The following is a 24,032-nucleotide window of genomic DNA, read 5'->3' on the forward strand; positions in this document are numbered from 1 at the left end:
CAGCGCTCTATTCTAGACCCAATACTATCGTCTTGATTCTTAGAACTAAACTGGGAACCCTTCCACAGTCCATTTCTCAGGCCCTCTGACGCTAGTTTTATTAACCGGGCACCCTACCGCGGCTCACATCTTCAGGCCCCCTGGCACTGATGACTCCAATCGAGCACCCTGCTGCGATTAATTTTCTTACCTCTTAAAACACTAGAAGCTCAAGCTGGTATTATACCTAAGCGCTCAATTCTAGGCCTACTCCGGGCATTCCGCCATGCCAACGATCCAGATCCCATGATACTAGAAGCTTCAGTTAGTCACACTACAACCCTGTTCTAGGTCCCCTAGAACTAGCAACATGAACTCGAAATTCGTCACAGTTTGCTCTTGATAAGGCCTCATAGTCGCCCGGTAGTCAGTCACAGATATTTTCACAACTTTCACCATCATTGTATTGATCGTGCAGTTGAAAATCGGAATTTTTGACACGCGAAAATCGATTTTTCTCCTGAACCGTGTGTCGGACGTACGTCGGGCACGGTGCGCTGGATAGAGGGCCAGGTCCGCTGTCCAGCGCACTAGGTCCGATGTTAGGTTTCACGTATGGATTATGTAAACATTTGATTATCGGGTGTGGGGAAACTTCGGGTTTCAACCGCGACGACAATATATCTTCCTGTGCAGCTTCAACAATTGCACCAAATATAGTCCATCTGCAACGCGAATTGCACAGAAAAATCATGTTCTTTTCACACAAAAGAACCAGGCATTCTGCTTCATGCAACGTAGAAAAAAAAGCTGCATAAAATCTTAAGAGAAATTGCCCATATATTATCCCACTTTTTATTTTCTTTCAAGATTTTATACTTAACAATGGTCGACCTCGTGGCCGACACCCAACACGGTCCGAAACAATGACGCAATCACTGCACGCGGTAATTCAGCCATCTTGTTTTCCAGATAAAAAAACCTTTTATCCCCGACATTTGCCAATCATACATATGTTTTAAATATTCTCACTATATCATGATATATATCTTATAAATACCTTCTTTTCGCTCACCGCCAAATGTAGGGTTTTCTCTTGGGGGTTTCGGTATTGGTTTCGGTAGTTGAAGCTTCCGCTCCGGCAATGGCTGATACACTTTTCGGCTAGGTGACACACAAGATTACACGCACGCGAGCTATGGTTCTCACGCAACTGAATACCGTTCGCAGTCCAGTCGTCGTCGCCGTCATTCGTGCAGTTAAACAAGGTACATATAGAACAAGATTTTTACATTTCTCTCCAGACCCTACAGATGGAAGCCCGCCACCTTCTATACTATCATATTCTCCATGTAAGCTAGTTCATTTGTTTTCCATTCGAGATGCACGTGCCATGTCTTTGAACATGGCATTCCATCCATCCATGTTATTAAATTTGCACAGATGAAAAAAGTTTCGTGGTACAATCCCTTCGAAAAATCACAATAAAAGTTAGATACACGAGCATAATACAAAGCAAAACAATTTCACCAGATTATACGTCCAGCACTTTTCTTTAAACTCACCGCAAACCCCCTCTCAATGAAAGGTGTGTGTCCATCTGCATGGTGTACCACCACCGTACAAGTTTCGCCATTGTTGCTCAACATTTCTCCGCAACATAACAAAAACCCATCACCATCTTTCCCAGAATGCACTACTACCTATATCTACCGGAGAAGCACAGCCAGCCCACCCGGTCAAAGCAGAAACAATTACGGAAGAAAGCATTTCAACTGAACCCAAACGATATAGTTTTCCCTATGAGAAAACTTAAATTGCTCGGAATCTTTGGGCTGTGTGGCATGGATTTCACCTTCCGCATCTGAGAGCTCTGGATGTCTTCTACAGGCATAACCGCAGCAGCAAAAACAACAACACAGCAATCTCGGTGCGAAAGCGCTTCCGATGTACAGCACACGGAAGTTACTATCCATCCCGAAGTTCCAATTTAAATACGGGTTCAACTTGTATAAGCCTTTTTGCTTGTAGTTCATTTGAACCGAGGACGGTTTGGGGAGGAATTCCATCATCAGAAATCATATTAGAGATTAAATTAGAAATATCGATTGCTCGTCACCATCATGGGCAATCTGGTCTCAAATTACTTACTGTTAGCTAAGCTAACTGGTTGATGGCCATCCCTTTTGCAACTTTGCAAATTGATGGGTCGATTGATTTGCTTCTAGCCTTGTTTCAAATATCGAATGGAAGCTGTCTGTATTTTACGCCGGGTATGGATCGATAACTATTGTAATTCGATTTATTTGGGTCTCAAATAAAGTGCTATTTATTTCGTGATCACTACTTCCATGATCAGGGTCATTCAGAGCACCTTTTTCTAGCACACCCTCCCTTATCGTTACACGTGGTTACACCTAGAGGTCACCGCAGCAGATGGAACCACAAATTGACAACGTTCTGGCTGATGGATGGAACTTCTTCGACATTATTGGCATCAGGATCTATCGTGGCGCTTACATCTGCTCTGTCTGACTTACCCGGTGATAGTCAAACGGCGCCCAATATTTACCCTCGTTGATCTTTTTCGGTTTCTGCTAGGATGTGGCACATGATTGATTTTGAACTCATATATTTCCTCCAACATATTCTGCATACGTCATCATAAAGTCTATAGGTGTTATAGTAACTGCTCACACCATGTACAGCTGCAATATTTACTCTACCACGTCTAGTGAATCCATTGAAAGTTGTGCAAACATATTAATACTAGTAAGGATGTCCTAGATCATCCAAACTATTACTCGATTTAGTATATACAGTAGGATCTACTGCTACTGACTACTTCTTGGCGAAACTTCCCAACTCAACTTTAAGTGTTCTGTGAGCTCTGACGCGAACAGGAAAGAGCGGTCCACCCAAACGGGCAGCTTCTTCTTAGTTGGCAGCGCGATGATGGCGCACGAAACCATGCAGCTCGCCGGAGAAGTCAAACCGCCCTACGACTTGAGCTACATGGCTGCAACCTGTTAAGGAGATGCGGTCCCCGGGGGCAAGAAGCGCTCGGCAGACACGGGCGAAATCTCGAAGGGGAAGATGGGGACGGCGAACACGAGCACCTAGGGTCCCAAGACGGTTGCGAAACGCGAAAGGGACAGGGAAACCAAGTCTCAGGATGCCAACCCATAATGAAGCGGAGGCCAGCCGTACCAAGGGGAAGAGATATCCTGGATTACGGTTGGGAAAAAGAAGACGTTGAGAAACGTGAACGGAGGGACGCTGGTATTTAAAACCGAGGCGGATACATACGCCGAGGTGCTGAGGGCTAAGCGAGACAAAAATCGCCTCTCACCGCTCGGCGCGATTGCAAAAAACTATCCAGCGCACCCGAATCGAAGAGATAATGCTAGTGCTGAAGAAGGATGCGGCCAAGAAGGGCATCTCCTACAAGGCACTATCTCAGTACGTAGAAGTGCAGGTGGGTACCCTAACGGTAGAGGCGACTCTCCAGTGTAAACACCTGGACGAGATCACCGACGAAGAGGAGCTCGCAGACGCACTCAAGCAGCAGTGAAGGTAGATGCACCAAGTACATCGATCCGTCTGAGGAAGTGCCCGACAGGCGCGCAGATCGCCACGATCAAGCTCCCAGTAGGGGAAGTGACAAGGGAGGTGAACAAGTCGACTGCAGTCGGCAAGATCAGAGTAGGCTGGTTGGTGTCCGTGCAGCATCTACGAGCCGCCAGAGGCGTGCTTCAAATGCTAGGACACAGGCCAAGTAACCACGGTGCTGCATCCTTCCCAAGTAACCAGAAGTTCGAAAAGGAGGGTACTTTATAAGCTAAGCAGCTTGTTGGAGGTTGCTTTTTAGCCTTCTAAGCAGCTTCATTTTTAAGTAATTTCGGAACTTGAAAGTTCACATAAGGAAGTCGGATAGTCTTCCAAGCAGCTTCTGACGGATTTCATCAAAATGAATGTAAAAACAAAATTGTACTTTTCAGATCCATCACAACTTGTTGTTGCTTGTATTATTAAGAATACATGCTCGAACTTACTTTAAATACTCATTTACTTACGCACTCCTATGTAGATTTGAACCGGGACCTTCTACGTGATAAGCTGCAGTCATACCGCTGCACTGCTACTTCGCTACTGCACAAGTGTGCAAACCTAGATATCGACAGAGGATTGATTCGAGTCAGATTTCATCCGCTCTGCACTCCATCGTATTTGTGGAGTCGGGGTAGAGTGTAGGGCCTAACGCAGCGACTACCGGTTTGTATTTGGTGGGCGTCATGTTTTTTTATTGGCACTTCATATTCATTGATTTGGTGAATTTAATTTAGTTGTATATGTAAATTGGCTTATAATGATGTTTTTGCTAAAATGACAAAAATAAATCTTTAGAACATCAAGCTACTGAAATGAACTTCAAGGAACTAGAAAGTTCCAACAAAGCTCCGAGTAACATCTTGAGCAGCTTTAAAATTCCATGAAATTCAGATAAAGTTCCGAATGGAACTTTCTGGCTGCTTAAGAGGCTAACAATGAGCCTTGCTGGAACTTATGTGCGAACTTATGTTAACCTCTTAAGTAGTTAGAAAGTTCCGTTCGGAACTTTATCTGAAGTTTGTGGAACTTGATAGTGCATTTTGTCATGGGAAGCGGAACTTTTGGTTACATGAGATATTGCATGCAGAAATACGGTGTATTTAGAGCTATCATTGCTTTGCATGTGAACATAAGGTTGATTTAAAGTGGAAATGGTCAATTATAGAATCGAGTGAAGATTATACTGGTATAATCTTTGTTCAATCGCATAATTATCCATTCAAATCAACCTTAAGTTTTCATGTAAAGTAATGATTGCTCTTAATACACCGTATATCTGCATGCAATAAGGCTTCAGCACCTTGTTACTTTGGAAGCCGTGGGCATGTAAAGATCCCAACAGAAGCAAACGCTACAGGACGTGCGTGCGGAAAGGAAGTCCAGACAACCAAAAGTTCGGATTCCACATGAAGAACGAACACAGAAGTAAAAGTTTGGTTCGATTCCGGTTTCGTTGAACTTAATTCCCCAAAAAGTTACTCATGTATCTATATATATAAAAATGCAGTGGCATACGTGGGACCGCGCATAACTTGCGAACGGATGGTCCGATTCGGGTCGTCTGAGTATTGTTCTGTTAGTTTTCACCCAAGGAAGGTTTATGAGGCAAAAAAACATGGAAAAATTGAGACTTTTTGAAAATCGATATTTCATACATTTTGACCGGGGACTTGTTCTTGGCTAGAAACTTGAAACGCCAAAAAACGCAGTAGGCAAGACAAAGTTTGCCCGGTACAGCTAGTTGTTTATAAACTTGGAAGTACATGTACAAGCTTTTGACTTCTCTTCAAAACGACCTTAAAGTCGAAAAGAGGTTCAGATAAAACTTACTTTGAACTTTAGAGCAGAGTCCAATCAAAATTTAACCGAACTCATGTTGAACTTTCGCGTACCTCTAAAGCACAAATAAAGTTCAGTTGGACATATTCCAACAACATGAAAAGTTCCGTTTCGAACTTGTTTCGTACTTGTTTTGAACTTACTACTCAAAGTCCAGATAAAAATTAACCGTACCAAAAGTGAACTTCACATGAACTTCGGCGACAGCGGAGCTCGGGAGAAGTTTTAATTCGATTAAATCGCTCGGAAATCGAGCTCAGCAGCCACAGCTTTTGATCACAAGTACACTTTGTTTCACTATAATAGTTTAAAGTGTGTATTTCATCATTTATTTAGTTCAACATTAAATTCATGATAACACTGAATCAACAATTTGCCGCCATAAAACTCGATTTGCAGCTGCAGTTCTCCAACGTCGGTCACGCCCAACGCTCACCAGATCACGCTCCACCTGGTCCGCCCATCGTGCTCTCTGCGCCCCACGCCTTCTTGTACCAACCGGATGGTTAGCAAACACCAACTTTGCAGGGTTATTGTCCGACATTCTTGCAACATGCCCTGCCCACCGTATCGGTCCAGCTTTAGCCATTTTCAGGATGTTGGGTTCATCGTAGAGTGCAGCGAGCTCATGGTTCATCCTTCTCCGCCACACACCGTTCTCCTGCACGCCGCCGAAGATCGTCCTTAGCACGCGTCGCTCGAAAACTCTGAGTGCATGCAGGTCCCCCTCAAGCATCGTCGATGTCTGGTGTCCGTAGAGAACCACCGGTCTTGTTAGCGCCTTGTACATGGTACATTTGGTGCGGGGGTGAATCTTTTTTGACTGCAGTTTCTTCTGGAGCCCATAGTAGGCACGACTTCCACTGATGATGCGCCTTCGTATTTCACGGCTCACGTTATTGTCAGCCGTTAGCAAGGAACCGAGGTAGACGAATTCTCCTACCACCTCGAAAGTATCCCCGTCTATCGTAACATTGCTGCCAAGGCTTGGCCTGTCTCGCTCAGTCCCACCTACCAGCATGTACTTTGTCTTTGCCGCATTCACCACCAGTCCGACCCTTGCTGCTTCGCGTTTCAGACGGGTACTGTACAGTTCTGCCACCGTTTCAAATGTTCTAGCATTAATATTCATGTCATCCGCAAAACAGGCAAATTGGCCGGATTTCGTGAAGATCGTACCCCGGCTGTTGAGCCCGACTCGTCGCATAACACCTTCCAGGGTGATGTTGAATAGTAGGCAGGAAAGTTCATCACCTTGTCGTAGTCCCCGTCGAGATTCGAATGAACTGGATAGTTCACCCGAAATCCTTACGCTGTTCTGCACACCGTTCATCGTTGCTCTTATAAGTCTGGTAAGCTTCCCGGGAAAGCTGTTCTCGTCCATGATTTTCCATAGCTCTGTGCGGTCGATCTTGTCGTATGCCGCCTTGAAGTCGATGAACAGGTGGTGCATTGGGACCTGGTATTCACGACATTTCTGGAGGATTTCCCGTACGGTGAAGATCTGGTCCATTGCCGACGGGCCGTCGTTGAAACCGGCTTGGTAACTTCCCACGAACTTATTTACTTTAGGTTAAAGACGATGGAAGATGGTATGGGATAGCACATTGTAGGCGGCATTCAAAATGGTGATCGCTCGAAAGTTCTCACACATTAACTTATCGCCTTTCTTGTGGATGGGACAGATTATCCCTTCCTTCCACTCCTCCGGTAGCTGTTCGGTTTCCCAGATCTTGACTACTCAGGAGGCTCCCATCTTTATCCCTGCAGATTTCTACTTGCGGCACGTAGCCTTTGCGGGATGCGTTGAGCTTCTGGTAGAACTTACGTGTTTCTTGTGAACGGCACAGCAGTTCCATTTCTTCGCACTCCGCTTCTTCCAGGTGGCGCTTTCTCTTCCGGAAAAGACGGGTCTGCTGCATCCGCTTCTGTTGTAACCCTTCGGAATGCAACGCACCTCCTTCTACATCAACCTTGCTTTCGAACAGTAAGTAGCTCCGGCCCTGACCCCTGAACTATCATCTACGGATTGACTGACGGGAGACTGACGGATGATTGACTGACAGACCGCAAGCTGACTGACAGACAAACCGCGTGAGTAGGCAGAGCAAAACAAAAGGCAAGTCTGTAAAAGTTAAAGTGTGATCGATTAGGTGAGGTTGAAAAAAGAAAATTAAATTCGTAGTATTAAGATTTTATATTGATTATTCTATCAAAAGTTAGCCACAAACTATTAAGTGCTGTGTCGTGTCTACTTAAACTATTGATTTTCTTAAAACTATCTACAAACAAGAGGTAAAGTTGTATTGTAGAATCGACAGAATAGTTTGACCAAAACCACATGCATTTAAAGTAATAACTACTAGTACGTATACAAAACGGACCGTTGTGGCTAGGACAGACAGACAGTAACAGTAGAAGCAAACTAAACGTAAGTAGTCAGCATCCAGTCTTTACTGTTTGACAATTCTGTTACATTCCAAACAAAATGCAACACAAACTTCCGTAGCAGACACCTTCATATGTAAAATCAACTAAACTAACCTAGAAACATGAATTTCTTCCAAAGGGATTTTATAACTCCATCACGAAATATACGAGTTACGAAACCGGAACCAATTTTTCCAATCTGTCTGGTTGCTAGCGCAACAGCTTCTGGAAGGTTCCACACTGCAGCATTACCGCCCTTGCTGTGTTCTTCTCTTTCAAAATCGTTCTGCACTCTTCGTCGAACCATTCGTTCCGTCGATTCCGTTCCACGTACCCGATGGTGCTCTCAGCTACGTTGTTGATGGCTGCGTTCACTGTTCTCCAGCAGCCCTCTAGAGGGGCCTCATCGAGCTCGCCCTCATCTGGCAACGCGGCCTCGAGATTCTGCACGTATGCTGAGGCGACATCTTGTTGTTTCAGTATCTCTAGGTTGTACTGTGGTGGTCGCCGGTACCATACATTGTTGAAAACGGAGAATTTTGGGCGCAGTTTGACCATCACCAGATAGTGGTCGGAGTCGATGTGGGCGCCACGATAGGTCCTGACGTCGATAATGTCGGAAAAGTGCCGTCCGTCAACCAGAACGTGATCGATTTGAGATTCCGTCTGCTGTGGTGATCTCCAGATGTAACGGTAAGGGAGGCTGTGTTGAAAAAAGGTGAGTGGTAGGCCGTTTTCGTTCGTCCGCAGGTGGGCGTGAACTTACCAGTTGTCGGTCTGAGTTCCTCCTCCTGGCCTACCTGAGCGTTTAAATCTCCTATGATGCAGTGGCGTAGCTAGGAATTTGGGGGCCCGGTGCGGAAGCAAATTGGTAGGCCCCCATGAAAATTGCATAACATGTACATATTTTACAATGATAAATCTATACATTTAACTGTCGAATAATCTCACTGTTATATTTTGTACAAAACTTTGAAAAAATCTCGCTTTTTGTACTCAGTATTCTAGTGATGCTGGCAGTGATGGCCAACGGAAGGGTAAAAAATATCTATCTTATCTCCTATCTAAAATCTCCTTATCTAAAATCCTTTATGATTTTTTTCGGGAGCGCGAGATTTTTTTTATTAGAATTATGCTGAAAATGTTTTAACAATTTATTTAGAAATAGCGCCAAATAATCATTTATAAACGCTTTTACTTTTTCTTTAAGAAATTTTTCTTGAAGAATAATTTGTATTCAAGAAACTTTTAAGTTGTAAATGCAAGGATATCATTCAGTATTCCTCTAAAAGAACTCCTTCAGCTTCAGGAATGATATTATTATAATTAGCCTTATTAATGAGGCTTTCAGTCCCTTGGCTGGTTCACCTCAGACATGCAGGAATGTTTTCAAAATACTACAGAGTAATTCAAAAGATTCTTGCAAAGGCTTCATCGAGTATTTCTCGAAATATTAGTTCAAGAATCTATCAATTATATTCTGAGGATTCATCTAGAAGATCATCTAAAGAATTCTTTCAAAATTCCAGAAAAAAATGCTACAAAAAATCATCAATGATTCATTTAGAACCAGATGTTCTTCCAAGAAATTACTTCGGGATTCCCTCAGAGGAAGAGAAGCCCTTCTAGGGTTTCTTTAAACATTCTTCCGTTTCTTTCAGAGAATCCTCTTAATATTCCTTTGGTGATTTTCCATAGATTCTTCAAGTATTTCTCAATTCTTCCTTCAAATAACTCTTTTAGATATTTCTCCAATAATTAAACTTGGAATTTCCTCAAGCATTCATCACTTATCTTAGTGTCCTTTTAAAGATTTCTTAAGAATTACTTCCTAACATTACTTCAGAAATCCCACCAAAAATTCCCTTTTCCAAAGAAAATCTTCAAGGATTCTTCAAGAAGTTTCTCTAAGGTTTTACTAAGAGATTCATCATAGGATTTCTCAATTAATTAAACAAAATTTCCAAGGATTCCTACTGAAGAAATTGAATTAATGAAATTAAAATAATTAAATTAAATTTTTAGATGGACTTCTGCAGGAGTTCTGTAGGAATTCTTTCGAAAAATAATTCTGGACTTCCTCTAACGAATTTTTCAATATCCATCAACTCTAGGAGTTTTCTCAAGAGTTCCTTCAGGAATTTTTGCAAGTATTCCTCTGGGCACTTTTCAAAACAAATCTATTTCTCCAGAATTTATGATTGATTCCTCCAGAATTATTACGTTTTTTTTTATATAATCCGTGCTCACTTCTAACAAATATACAAAAATAAGAAACAGAACAAAAACGCTTCATTCCATTGTTTTGAGTGGGATAAAAATGGCAGCGTAAATGGCTAAATAGTAAAGAAACAGATATCACAGACAAACAGACGTAACTCTTAGAGGAAATTCATCAAAAACTTTTGCCCGGTGTCATTTTCATGAGCACACTGCCACCTGTTGGTAGAACCGCGCGCGACACTGTCGGCCATGATGGATTTCGATTTGACGTTTTGTTGACACGCACACTACTACACAAATTGCCTGTAATTTTCGTTTGCATCATTCAGCAACGTGTACACTGGCAAACGTCAAAGCGATCGGACACTAGCGCATCTGGTGGAACGATCGCGCAAATCAAATGAAATTTGAATTGATCGTTAAATGCATGTACCAAGCCGTTTTGAAGAGTGTTACGTCTGTTTGTCTGTGCAGATATCCTATCTTATCAAAACAAATAATTTCTCCAGAAGTCTATCCAAGCCTTTAGAAATTGCTCCCAAAATTTCTTCAGGATTTGTCCAGAGATTTCTTTACTAATTCTCTTGCGATTTTCCCGAAGATTCGTTCAGATTTTATTCAAGTATTCTCTTAGAGTTTCTTCAATTGATTTCATTCATTCTTTCCTAAACTGATTTTTCCATGTATTTTACAAATAATTTTGTACAAGAAATCTATTGGGGTCTTTTTATGCAAGGATTTCTTCATGTATTTATTTAATTACTACTGCAAGGGTTTTCCGGAGATTCTTACACAAATTCCTCCAAGAAATTCCATAGGAATTCCTCCAGGGGATGCATTGAGTGTTTTTGCTAGATTTTTTTTTTAGAAATTCCTCTAATAAGCCTATTCAAGGATTCATAAATTCCTCCAATGAATACTTTAGAAACTCAAAAAAAAAGAATTCTTTCAATTCTCACAGAAATTCCTCCAAGAAATTCTATAGAAATTTCTTCATACATTTTTAGGAAATTGTTTGTGATCTCTTCTGGTAATTGAGATTTTTCTCGGTCGTTCCGTTGTAAATTCGTGGATTTATTTTTAATTTGCAAAGATGTATCTCATAGAACATCAAAAGTAATAACAGACGGAATTTAATAAAGAATTATCAGAAGAAATTTACAGAGGAATTGCCAAAGAAGCTTTTAAAGGTTGCCACTTAAACGAATCGACTAATTAATTTTCCAAGTACCTGTATGTGTCTCTGACAGGTTTTGGGTCGCTGAATCCGAATCCGGGCTCAGATTTGTTTCAGGACGCCACAATTTTGAGCTATACCTCAATTTATAGGGCAAAATATGCGATTTTGGGCTATTTTGATTGCAAGCCGTTAAGCATGGAAATATTTTTTTAAGCAATTAAAAGGTAAAATGGTCAATTGACATCTAAATTTACGACTCACGCAAAATATTTCGTTTTATCAAACCAAATTTGAAAGATTTAAGCATTTAATGTAATATGTAAACTTGCATGCAATTTTTGGAGGGTGGTTTGTATCGTACCTAACATAACCTGGGCCCAAAATCTGTCAGAGACACATTAGTTTGCTCTTGAGACAGACCAAAAGTTAATTTTTGTTGCGCTGTGCTATTGAAAGAATTACAATAGTAATTGTCAGGTATATGAGCAAAGGGACTGCTGGTAGAACTTTTAGAGAAATTGCTGAATCCCGTAATAAATTTCCAAACCCAAAGAATTTCAAAAAGTTCTGTCAAAGATATTTTCAAAAATAATAACGTAATTCAACTTTGAACATTATTGCCGAGAAATTCCAAAAGAGTTATGCCGAAATAGTTTTCAAAAACATTTGCAGAGAAAATTCCAAGAATACTCTTATAGGAACTTTCGGATCAAATCCAATCAAAGCATTTCCCAAGAATTTGCTAAAAATAACGCCAAAAGATATTTGAAAGTTTTTTTCAGGTAACTCACAGAAAACTCGCCGAATAAATTACCAAAAAAAATTGCCAAATGAATCACCCAATCAATTCCCGTAGGGATTGGCATAGAAGTCTCCAGAATTAACACTTTTCCGAAAGTTATTACCAGAGGTTTTCTCAAACGAATTGTCAAAAAAAGTCAGTGAAAAGTTGCAGACGGAATTCCCAACAAAATTTTCGTAGAAATAGAAATCTAAATAAGTTCGTAGAAATAAAAATCAGATGCCATTTTTGTAGCATTTCTGAGAATAAGTTGAAGAAGTTTCCAAAGGAAATGCCTAACAATTAATCAAATATATCGTCAAAGGAAATTTTCAGAGCAATAGCCAAATTGATTCTCAAATTAATGTTTAAAGATACTCCTTAACGAATCTGTACACGGGTTTCCGAATTAATTACTGAAAAAGATAAAAAAAACCGAAGAAATAGTTCAAAAGTTGTAATAAATGATGTAAAAATTCTCACAGGAATTGCTCCAAGAGATTCTACTGGAATTCCTCAATGAATCCTTTAGGAATTCTTCCAAGGTTTTTATCAGCTTTTTTTTCTATTGATACCTTTAACGGTTTCATTACCCAAGTAACATTTTAGGTTTTGTTCGGCTCTACAAGAGGTCTTCATGACCAATTTTATAAAACTTGCAATAAAACTGAATCATGCATCAAAACCTCTTGACAACCTCTTTAAGAGCATCTTCCGGCTAAGTGGACCACTTTCGGAGAGGTTTTGCAAACCGCATTAAGAGTAGCAATAAACCCGTTTTAAAACCTCTCGATTGTTGTTGTTTTTTTTTTCAACAAAAACTATGAAAGCTAAAATGCAGAGAAGCTTCTTCGATGGCACGTTAAGTTCAGGAGGATACATCATTCGTAAATAGAAAGCGATCATTTTAAAGTTATATTTTAGTAGTTATTATGCTGGTAGGCTTATGCGCATTCAAATTTATCGTGAATATTGGGGTTGCAGAATCATAAAATTAATGCGCTTCGGAAATAGTGAATATTATCATCTTGGAATGAAATAAACCAATTTGTGAATTTAGTAAAACTATCTCGAACCTCAAGAAAACTCAGCAGAGAGAGTTTATTTATGTGAGCATGTTATGAAAATGGTGGCAAACTTTTTAATTCATTGCTAATTTAAGCAAAATTAACTATTTTCCATCATGTATTCAGCATGACCATGCTGAGGGTGACGGGTTCGATTCCCGGTCGGTCGAGGATCTTTTCGTAAAGCAAATTTCCTTGACTTCCTTGGACATAGAGTATCTTCGTGCCTGCCACACGATATACACATGCAAAATGGTCATTGGCAGAGGAAGCTCTCAGTTAAAAACTGTGGAAGTGCTCATAGAACACTAAGCTGAGAAGCAGGCTTTGTCCCAGTGAGGACGTTACGCCAAGAAGAAGAAGAAGAAGAAGAAGAAGAAGAAGAATCAAGCTAATTCTTCAATATGGCGACGACCATAATCAGCGAAAATAAAACGAAAGCCCATAGCCCATATAGCCGAGGCGGTAAACGCACGGGTATTCAGCATGACCATGCTGAGGGTGACGGGTTCGATTCCCGGTCGGTCCAGGATCTTTTCGTAAAGGAAATTTCCTTGACTTCCTTGGGCATAGAGTATCTTCGTGCAAAATGGTCATTGGCAGAGGAAGCTCTCAGTTAATAACTGTGGAAGTGCTCATTGAACACTAAGCTGAGAAGCAGGCTTTGTCCCAGTGAGGACGTTACGCCAAGAAGAGGAAGAGGAGGAGGAAAACGAAAGCAAGTTTACTTTTATGATGACCGCAATAAACCTAGCAATGTCGTAGTTTCTGCTTTTCCACCAACAGATGTCGTTACTAATCGAACGGATCGCCATCTGTTGAGAGTTTTAACAGTTTTATTGTGTTTATAATGATTGCCAGAAGGTTTACATATCGGAAAGTTTTGTTTACTCTTGAAATCTGTCTTTATGGATATCTTCAAGTAGGTATACTAAAAAACATTTTATCAATGGTTTTCATAAAAGCAGTCATAAAACTGTGAGTTTTAATTATTGCTGTAATAAAACCTTAATAAAAATCAATCAAAACCAATCAGCAATGGAATTGTTACTTGGGTAGCGATTACACCAGTTTCGTCCGGATTTCTTTCACGAAACTTCTAACGAAATGTTTCTAACGATTTCATCAATATTTTTTTCTCAAGTGCGGAGCTCCAAGAACTCTTTCTTGGATATGTTTTACGATTCATCTGGGAAATACATCAAGGACTTCTTTACAAATTCCTCGAAGATTTTTTGCGAAAGTTGCAACAGCGATTCCTTAGGAAACTTCTTCTTCGATTCCTTGAAGGATTCTTCAGTATTATGTAATCCCAAGAACTCTATGAAGAGTTTCTTAAAGATATCCACAAACGATTCCCACATGTTCTCTTCAGCATTTTTTCAGAGGAATACTTTGGAGTTCCTTCAAGATTTTTTTAGAAACTTCTTCAAGGATTTTTTTTGCACTGCCTCATACGATTTTTCTTGGAAGTCCTTTCAAGGATTTCTTAAGAATTTGTTCAAGCATTTCTTTAGGAATCATACCTGCAGGAATTTCCTCATAAATTCCTCTAATAATTTCTGTAGAAAATCATTCAAAGATTCCTTAGGCAATGTTTTTAAGTCCTTTTTCACAATTCGTTCAAGAATCTTTTAAGAAATTCCAGTAAAAATTTAATCTTTTCAACAAGGATTTTGTTTTTCAAGTTACGTATAAAGATTCGTTCATGGATTTCTCGAAGTTTTTCTTCAGATAACCCTACAAGGATGGACACATTCATCCCTAAGGAATTCCTTCACAAATTTCCTCAGGGGGTCTTACAGAAATTCACCCAAGGCCTCCTGCGGAAATTCTTTTGAAGATTGTTTTTTTTTATTTGCACCAAAGAATTTGGAATTCTTTGGGGTTTCCGTCATTGATTTCTTGAGAAATTATCTAGGCATTTCATAATTATTTCTTCCAAAAATTCCTTTGCTTACAGATTTTTTTCAGGAATCCTTTAAGTAATTACTCATAGTACTCCTAGTACTTGTAGTAGTACTTCATGGTACTGTAGTGATCCTTCCAGAACATCATCAAATATACCTCCAAAATCAACCCAATACATCTTAGAATTCATCTAGGCGATTCTTAAAGATTTTTTTAGAAATTTCTGCAAAAAATCCTACAGACATTTCAACAAGAGTTCCTTCGTGAATACATTCAAATTTCTTTGGAAAATCTCCCAAGGATCCATTCGGGTATGGCTTCAAAAATCTCAAAATATCATCAAATATATTTTCCATGAGGAACTACTGCAAGATTCCTTCTTGAAGAAATCTCTAAAATCATTCTTGGAGAAATTCCTTGAGGTCCATCTGAAGGATTTCTTGAAGAGTTTCATGATATAATCCTTGAATGGCTTTATGAACGGTTCCGAAATGGTGTTTCTGAACGACTGCTTGAATAAATTCTTACAAAAAAATCTCAAAGGAATTCCTGAAGGATTTCTTGATAATTGTTTGGAGAAATTCTTGAAGAAATGTCAGGAGGAGTTCCTGAAGCAATCATTGTAAGTATTCGTAAACCAATGCTTAGAAAGTTTTCTTAAGCAATCCCTGAAAAAAGTTCTGAAGTAAATCATAGAGGAATTTTTGTAGAAGTCTTTGAAGTAACTGCCTGATAAATCGAAAAATATATTCTTGCCCGAAGGAATTCCCGCAGAAACCCTTCAAGAACGTAACATGCGTTCAGTTCTTCATTTTGATAAATGGGGCCCCTGAATTTCAGCTGCTATCTTATGCCAAATCAACACCTATGTTTGGTTCTGTGGTTAGGATATCAGGGACATTTTCATAATGCTCATGAATTATACTTCCATATCGGTACTGAATATCGTAAAATTCATTTTTGATTTTGAACACATTTTTTATTGTATTTTGGGGCTCCTGCAGGTGCAAAGAGTAGTCATCAAATTAGTATAAACAAAACTAACGAAACTACATGAATAAAGTGTGTACATTTATAATTATTAATAATAGAACATCAAAATAGCCATCTGTGTTCCCATTCCAAAATCTCTTGATAATCACGAAGAGGCCCCTACATACCTATCAGCAGATCGGCAAGTATTTAACTTACACTTATATGTAGGAATCTTTCGCTAATCACAGAACTTTATTCAAACTGGGCCCCCGAATTCAGGGGGGCCTCCAAATCAGGGAAGGTTTATAACACTAGACCTGCCCTGATTTGGAGGCCCCCTAGATTCGGGGGCCCGGTGCGGACCGCGCCCTCCGCCCCCCCCCCCCCCCTTGCTACGCCACTGCTATGATGATCTTGATGTCATGGCTTAGGGCAGTGATCGTACTCGCGTTCGAGCTGCGCGTACAATGTGTCCTTGTCATCATCAGTACTTCCGGAGTGTGGGCTGTGCACGTTTATTATGCTGAGGTTGAAGAATCGGCCCTTGATCCTCAACCTGCACATTCTTTCGTCGATCGGCCACCAACCGATCACGCGCCTCTGCATATCACCCATCACGATGAAAGCTGTTCCCAGCTCGCGTGTGTTGCTGCATCTCTGGTAGATGGTATGATTACCTCTAAACGTTCGTCACATGGATCCTGTCCAAACACACCTCCTGCAGCGCTACGATACCGAACCCGCGGTCCTTCGGTAGATCGGCAAGTATGCGGATGCTCCCAATGAAGTTGAGAGATCGGCTGTTCCACGTACCGAGTTTCCAATCACAAGTCCTTTTTGTTCGCTGGGGTCGTTGCGGTTGGTCTCTGTTCATATTATTCTGTTGCTGATTTTCCGCTACAATGGTTTTTTTACGGCTGGCTCGTAGGGCCTGACACCAACCCCCTACTTTCCGGAGGACCTTAGAGTCCTTCCCTGGCACTCGGACGTAAATCAGCCGCCCCTAACATGGGGATCAGACGCTGTTGTGAGCCGCTCCTCCTGTAGAACAGACGACGCACAGGTTTGCGAAGCAAACCCCCCCTCCCCTTCCCTGTTAGCCAACGACCAAAGTTCCCATCGGGGTTAGTTACCCGATCTTCCCTAAGGTTGCTCATAGTTTCCGGCCGGTACCGCGTGGAGATAGGGATAGGAATTGCTGGGCAGAGGCTAGTGGATCACAATGGGATCTGAATTGCGCAGCATACCCAGCCTTTACCGTGCCCTTATATATAGGCTATAGCTAGTGAAAAGTTTACCAAAGAGAGTACAGCACTCCCTCCCCACCCCTCCTTGAAGTCATCTCTAACGGACGTACTGCGAAGATATGGAATGGAAGAGAAAGTATAAGGTTTTAAAGAGCCGATCCCTTCATAGCCCGAGGACCCACCTCTCAAATATCTGATTAGCAGATTTCCTCATTCTATAAAAATAAAAGTACTACAGCTAGTGAATACTATAAGTTTATAAAATAAACTAAAAATCATTAAAGCATTATAGATTTATACTACTGTAACTGGAGCATTGCTGCTGACATTCTAAGCATAATTGCCCCATGTACATGGGGTTTACTAACGAGTCTGGAATAACAAAGAGGAGAAACGTCAAAATTGGAACAGCCGATTTGCTGTCATCCCCATAGTTCCAATCGAGCAGGAGACCTGTCAAAACGACCAGGATTCGCCACTTTGGTATACTCGAGACACTTTAGGGTTTACCATACAACTCGTGAACGATCGCGGAGAATGGCAGTGTAAGCATCGGGTTATTTGAAAAACACCCCATCAACAAATAAAGTAACAAAACAAAACTAGTATGGTTTCACTGTGCTGCACAGAGCACACCTCCAAGCAGTTTTTTTTCCTCCTCGACATCGACTGTTTTCAAAGCAAACACCCCCGCCCCGTATTGTCGGCGACTGGCGAAGATTGTCATTCAAGTTTCTTCGAGATGCTTGAGGGAACACAACGCAACGGAAGAGCGAAGCGAAGAATTTAAATTAGTTTAGTTCCGCTACAACTTCCAGCTGGAAAACAATCTGCCATTATTGGAGACAGGGACGCTTTCTATGTAAACTGGAAATGCATCTCTATATAGCAAAACAAAGTTGGAAAGTGACGGTCTTGGACATTAAAGGCAAAAATTGCATAGGCAGACAAATACAGTTTCAATAGGAATCCATGGAGATGAGCCGATAAACGCGTACCTGTTCGGTGAGACAATACCGAGAGAGTCTGGGTTCGTTAGGCGTAAAATGCAGCTTTGTGTATTCCATAACATGGTTGTGGTGATGCGGCACAGTTCGCATGTTGCCGAATTCTAGGCGTATGACAGATTGACAATGTTGTGCTGAACGAAAATAAGACAAACGGCTTTTCAAACCTATTTCTGGATCTAACGATGACCATGAACATAACCATATGCCAGTTCTATATGTTAAGTAAATAATAATTTAGATAGAAAGTTTCAAAGTGGGATGAAAGGAACGGGACAAGAATTGAACCCAAGACCTTCTGCATACGAATCGTATAGTGTGTATCTAGTAGCTCTTTTCGGCTGGTAAAGACCAAATCCAATATTTGATTTTCCAACAAAAAAACAATCAGTATCAGACGCGAAGTCACGACGAAGTTATGATTCCACAAACTGTGAAGTTTTATTGCATCATGAGCGTAAAATATTCAAAATGATTGCAAAATACCAACCACACTGACTTCTCCTATCACTTTGGTAACAGCAAGTGATGCGAAAAAAACAGCGAAGCCCAGTGCAATAAAGAAACGAACCAACAAGGTCCAATCAAATTAAGACAAACCATGACTGCTGGCCGCTCTCTGGGTCCACATCGACACATAGTATAGGTACCAACTGCAGTGAAAGAAAAGCCAAACAAGTTGCCGGTTGTAGGAGAAAGAAAAAATCTCACACCCCACGGAAATTGCCATTCGGTTTTTCCGCACAGTTGGTGGTCTGTCGATTTTTTTTTTCTGCTCGCTGGTTTGCTGGCAAGGGAGTTAATGCCATTGTGTACAACCACGGCCATACCGCGACCAAATACCACGCAGGTCAAACAAGGGCTCCGAGACTGTATTGTTGCTCACTGGGGCGTACTAAATTTCCATATTAACTGGAAACAAAGTAGCGTTTTCTGCCCCACTGAGGGCACAACTCTTTGGTCGGTTCGGTGTCCTTTTGGTAGCATGTTGCGCATGGATGGGCATCAGCCAGTCAGTGTGGTGTCATTGAGCCCGGATAGTAAACGGCACACTAAAGTGTTGCATGTCTCATTGGAGCGGTTATCTCGATTTCATTAAGATTGACACTAGGGAGGGCGAATTGAAACTAACTACCTAATGCTGATTAAAACAATAATTTAGTTCTACATTCTTATTCATGAAAATATTGTTTGACCTGTAGTATAGTTCAGACGAAAGAATATTGAAAGGTGGAAGCAGCACATACGCGAACACTGGAACGGCAACATACTTACTTACCTTACCGATCAGGCTAAGACCGGAGTGGCCTCTGCTGTACATAGTAGCCGTCTCCATTCCACTCGGTCCATGGCTGTTTGTCTCCAGTTCCGCACTCTGCCTACCCGAGCAGAAATGAATAACTGACACATAACTGCAGCATACCAAAGTCAGGTATCATACCAAGTCAAGGTATTGGTCGGTTATCCAGGTATTGAAAATAACTTATTTTGGTATTTTGTAGGTATTGATACAATACCTCAACGAGTTATTGGTTTGGTGTTGAGAACTGCTTGAGGTATTATTCAATTATGGAAAAATTGCTATTTGTATGGAAAACTCGCCGATTATTGTTTAGGTATTGCCATACCTGATGTCATTATTCACGCGTTATGCACAGAATACTCACCAGTTATTATTTTAGGTATTTTACCTCTTATGCAGGGCTATTTAATACCTCATTCAGGTTGTAGGTATTCGGTTTTACATACCTGAGTTAGTCATTCTTCAGCTATTTTCTCCTGCTCGGGTAGGGTCCGCAGATCGTCGTCCACTTGGTCGACCCACCCAGCTCGCTGCGCTCCACGTCTTCTTGTACCGGTCGGATGACTTTCGAGAACCATTTTAGTCAGGTTGCTATCCGACATCCTGATGACGTGACCCGCCCACCGTAGCCTTCCGATTTTCGCGGTATGGACGATGGTTGGTTCTCTCAGCAGCTCATGCAGCTCGTGGTTCATTCGCCTTCTCCAAGTCCCGTCTTCCATCTGCACTCCACCGTAGATGGTACGCGACACCTTCCGTTCGAAAATTCCAAGGGCGCGTTGGTCCTCTGCACGTAGGGTCAATGTTTCGTGCCCATAGAGTACGACCGGTCTAATCAGCGTTTTGTAGATAGTTAACTTCGTGTTACAGCGACCTTTATTCGATCGTAGAGTTTGGAGGAGTCCAAAGTAAGCACGATTCCCTGCCACAATGCGCCTCTGAATTTTTCTGCTGGTGTTGTTGTCGGCGATCACCAGTGAGCCCAAGTACACGAATTCTTCAACCGCCTCGATTTCATCATCGGGAAGGCGGGCGCAGTGATTCCTCCCTGGAGCCCTTTGCCATCATGTACAATGACAAATCCGATTCGCCTGGCTTCACTCTTTAGTCGGATGTACGTTTCCGCCATTGTATCAAATTTACGAGCAATAATATCAATATCATCGGCGAAACCAAGTAGCTGAACGGACTTCGTGAAAATCGTTCCACTCGTGTTTATCCCCGCTCTCCTTATTACACCCTCTAACGCAATGTTGAACAGCAAGCACGAAAGACCATCACCTTGCCGTAACCCTCTGCGAGATTCGAAGGGACTCGAGAGTGTCCCTGATACTCGAACTACGCACATCACTCGATCCACCGTCGCCTTGATCAACCGTATCAGTTTATCCGGGAATCCGTATTCGTGCATAATCTGCCATAGCTGTTCTCGATCGATTGTATCATACGCCGATTTGAAATCGATGAACAAGTGATGTGTGGGCACGTTGTATTCGCGGCATTTCTGCAACACCTGGCGGATGGCGAACATCTGGTCCGTTGTAGCGCGTTCACCCATAAATCCAGCCTGATATTGCCCCACGAACTCTCTTGCAATCGGTGATAGACGGCGGCATAAAATTTGAGAGAGTACCTTGTAGGCAGCGTTCAGTAGTGTGATCGCACGGTAGTTCCCGCAATCCAACTTGTCGCCCTTTTTGTAGATGGGACACACGATACCTTCCATCCATTCCTCCGGTAATACTTCCTCCTCCCAAATCTTGGTAATGACCCAGTGTAGTGCTCTCACCAGTGCTTCTCCATTGTATTTTAGAAGCTCGCTTGGTAGTTGATCTGCCCCAGCGGCTTTGTTGTTTTTCAACCGGCCAACCTCCTCCTCAATCTCTTGGAGGTCAGGGGCCGGAAGTCTTTCGTCCTGTGCACATACTCCTAGATCTGTTACCACGCTACCTTCGGTTCTTGCAACGTCGCCATTGAGGAATAGAGGTAATAAACTATAGAGGGAGAATGTCGCTGGCGTCGCCGCCGCAACATCTCTTGCTGGCGAAGATAGGGAAGGATATAAGTGTCAACGCGAAAAAGTATGCAGTTTGACAGATAGATACCCGGGATGTTTGCAAACGAGAACAAAGGGAACAGCAGCGATATTCGTCCTCTATAGTTTATTAACTCTATTCATTGAGGTGCTCATCGTAATGCTGCCGCCACCTCTCGATCACCTCACCCTCGCTCGTGAGAATATTCCCGTGATTATCTCGGCACATGTCGGCTTGTGGCACAAAGCCTCTGCGCGAGCGGTTCAGCTTCTCGTAGAACTTTCGTGTGTCCTTAGCGCGGTACAGCTCTTCCATTGCTTCGCGATCTCGTTCTTCCTGCTGGCGCTTCTTCATTCGAAAGACTAAGTTCTGCCTGTTCTGCGCCTGTCTGTAACGTGCCTCATTCGCTCTCGTACGGTGTTGCAGCATTCTCGCCCATGCTGCATTCTTCTCGTTTTTCAACTGTTTACATTTGCCGTCGTACCAGTCGTTCCTGTGATTCGGAGTCGCAAAGCCTAGTGCTGTAGCCGAGATACTACCTATGGCGGACCGGATGTCCCTCCAGCCATCTTCAAGTGTAGCTGCGCCAAGCTGCTCTTCCGTTGGTAGGGCCACTGCCAACAGCTGCGTGTAGTCTTGAGCCACTTCTACGTTACGCAGCTGCTTCAACTTCGACGCGTGATGATAACTGTCGAAAGTTTTGAGCGCATGCATACAGCGACTAAGTAGTGATCCGAATCTATATTCGCAGTGCGGTATGTGCGGACATTGGTTATATGTATCCAAAAAGAATTTACCGTCGATTAGGTTTTCTGTTTGATGGTCGGGTGATCTCCAGGTGGCTCTGAGGATATCTTCACGGGGGAAGAAGATGCTTTGGACCATACCACGGTGTAGTATACAGAACAAGAATAAATAAATTAATAAAAAAAAAACATTTTAATATTTCAGAGAGTTGTACTTCACATACGAAAAGCCGGCGAGAAGAACGGAACCCCGAAAAATACTATTGAATAAATAAATAACTACGTTTTGAATTACATTGTCGATAAAAAATTATTATTTTTTGATCTGAACGCTAGAACTGGTTTTCTTATAACATCCGGGCGAATACCGAAAAATTGGACACCCCTAGGTAGCGTTTGCAGATGCCGACGGCAGCGCACGCAGCGAATCATGTATAACGGTATGTAGGTACAACCGTACAACAGAACAGCAGCGCAACCGAGCAGGCCGTGTTCTTCTGTGTTGCGGTGGAAATGACCGATCGAGTCATCGCGACGATGTCGTGTGTGCGCTTGTGTGTGTGAGATTACTGACAGCTCGGAGTGCATAGAGTCTGCGGTGGTGTTGTACCTACTCGCTTGATTGGATGCGTGTGTTGTGATTATGAGTGAAGGAGAGGCGACGTCGAAATCCCTTTGTTTATCTGTATGCGTATTTGTGTGTGTTGTATTTTCGGATGGTAAGGGTGTTGGACAGAGAACGGGCAGTGATTTGAGACACGTTGACGGTAGTAGACGCTACGTTGCGAAAAGTGCGTGAAAAATGATGAGAAAAGGGTGCAAAAGTGGTATTGCTGGTGACGGCGGTCAATCCGGAGCGCGCAGATCCGGTGGAACCGATGGATACGACAATGGCGCAGCGGCTCCCAGTTGCCGGTACGTATTTAAGAGAAAATTGGTGTTTAAGAGAATGGTAAAATTTTTACGGTCAAGTGCATATTCGGAAAACAGGAGACCGGGCGGCCATGTTGGTTTCCTCATATGGAAAGGCTGTGTTTCCAGAAATGTGCTTCTGTTTGAAGAAAAAAATCACTTGTAGGCAAATTGTGACCCAAACGGTATTTTTGATCATTTTCATTGGGTGTCAGCGAGGCGCAGTGGAATAAAGGTCCATAAAGCTTGTGAAAAGGCGTTTCAAGAGAGCAGTGACGGGTAAAGCAGCATTTTTTAGGAATCGGATACGGTTTTGGGAACCATGTTGTAATTTTTTGGCGATTGGCGAGTGAGTAGTGGTGAATGTTAGTGAGGGTGCCATTGCAAGCTTTTTCATCACCTAACCTCAAATAGTCGCCCATTGTAGTAGGTAATATGTTGCAAAACGATTATTAAATGGGTTGTGTATTTGTGTTGAAGCAAAGGAGATGGCACCACAAGGAAGGTTTTGAATCGGCATTACAGGAGCATGAATATACATAAGTAGCTTTCCGGCTGAGTTCTGGTTGCTATTGTAGCTGGTTTTATATAGAAGTTGCGTCAATATTGAATGGCTTGATTATCAGAGTTGTGTTTTGACTCGTGCGAGAGGACGCGAATCAGTTATACATATAATATTTAGGGTTGTGCGAGGGACGCTAATCAGAGGAATAGTGTTTAGATTGACGCAAGAAGGGAATGTTTAAATCGATGCATGCGCCTCAAGTATACAATCAATCTTTAC

This window comes from Aedes albopictus, chromosome 1 (genome assembly GCF_035046485.1).
Source record: "Aedes albopictus strain Foshan chromosome 1, AalbF5, whole genome shotgun sequence".
NCBI lineage: Eukaryota > Metazoa > Arthropoda > Insecta > Diptera > Culicidae > Aedes > Aedes albopictus.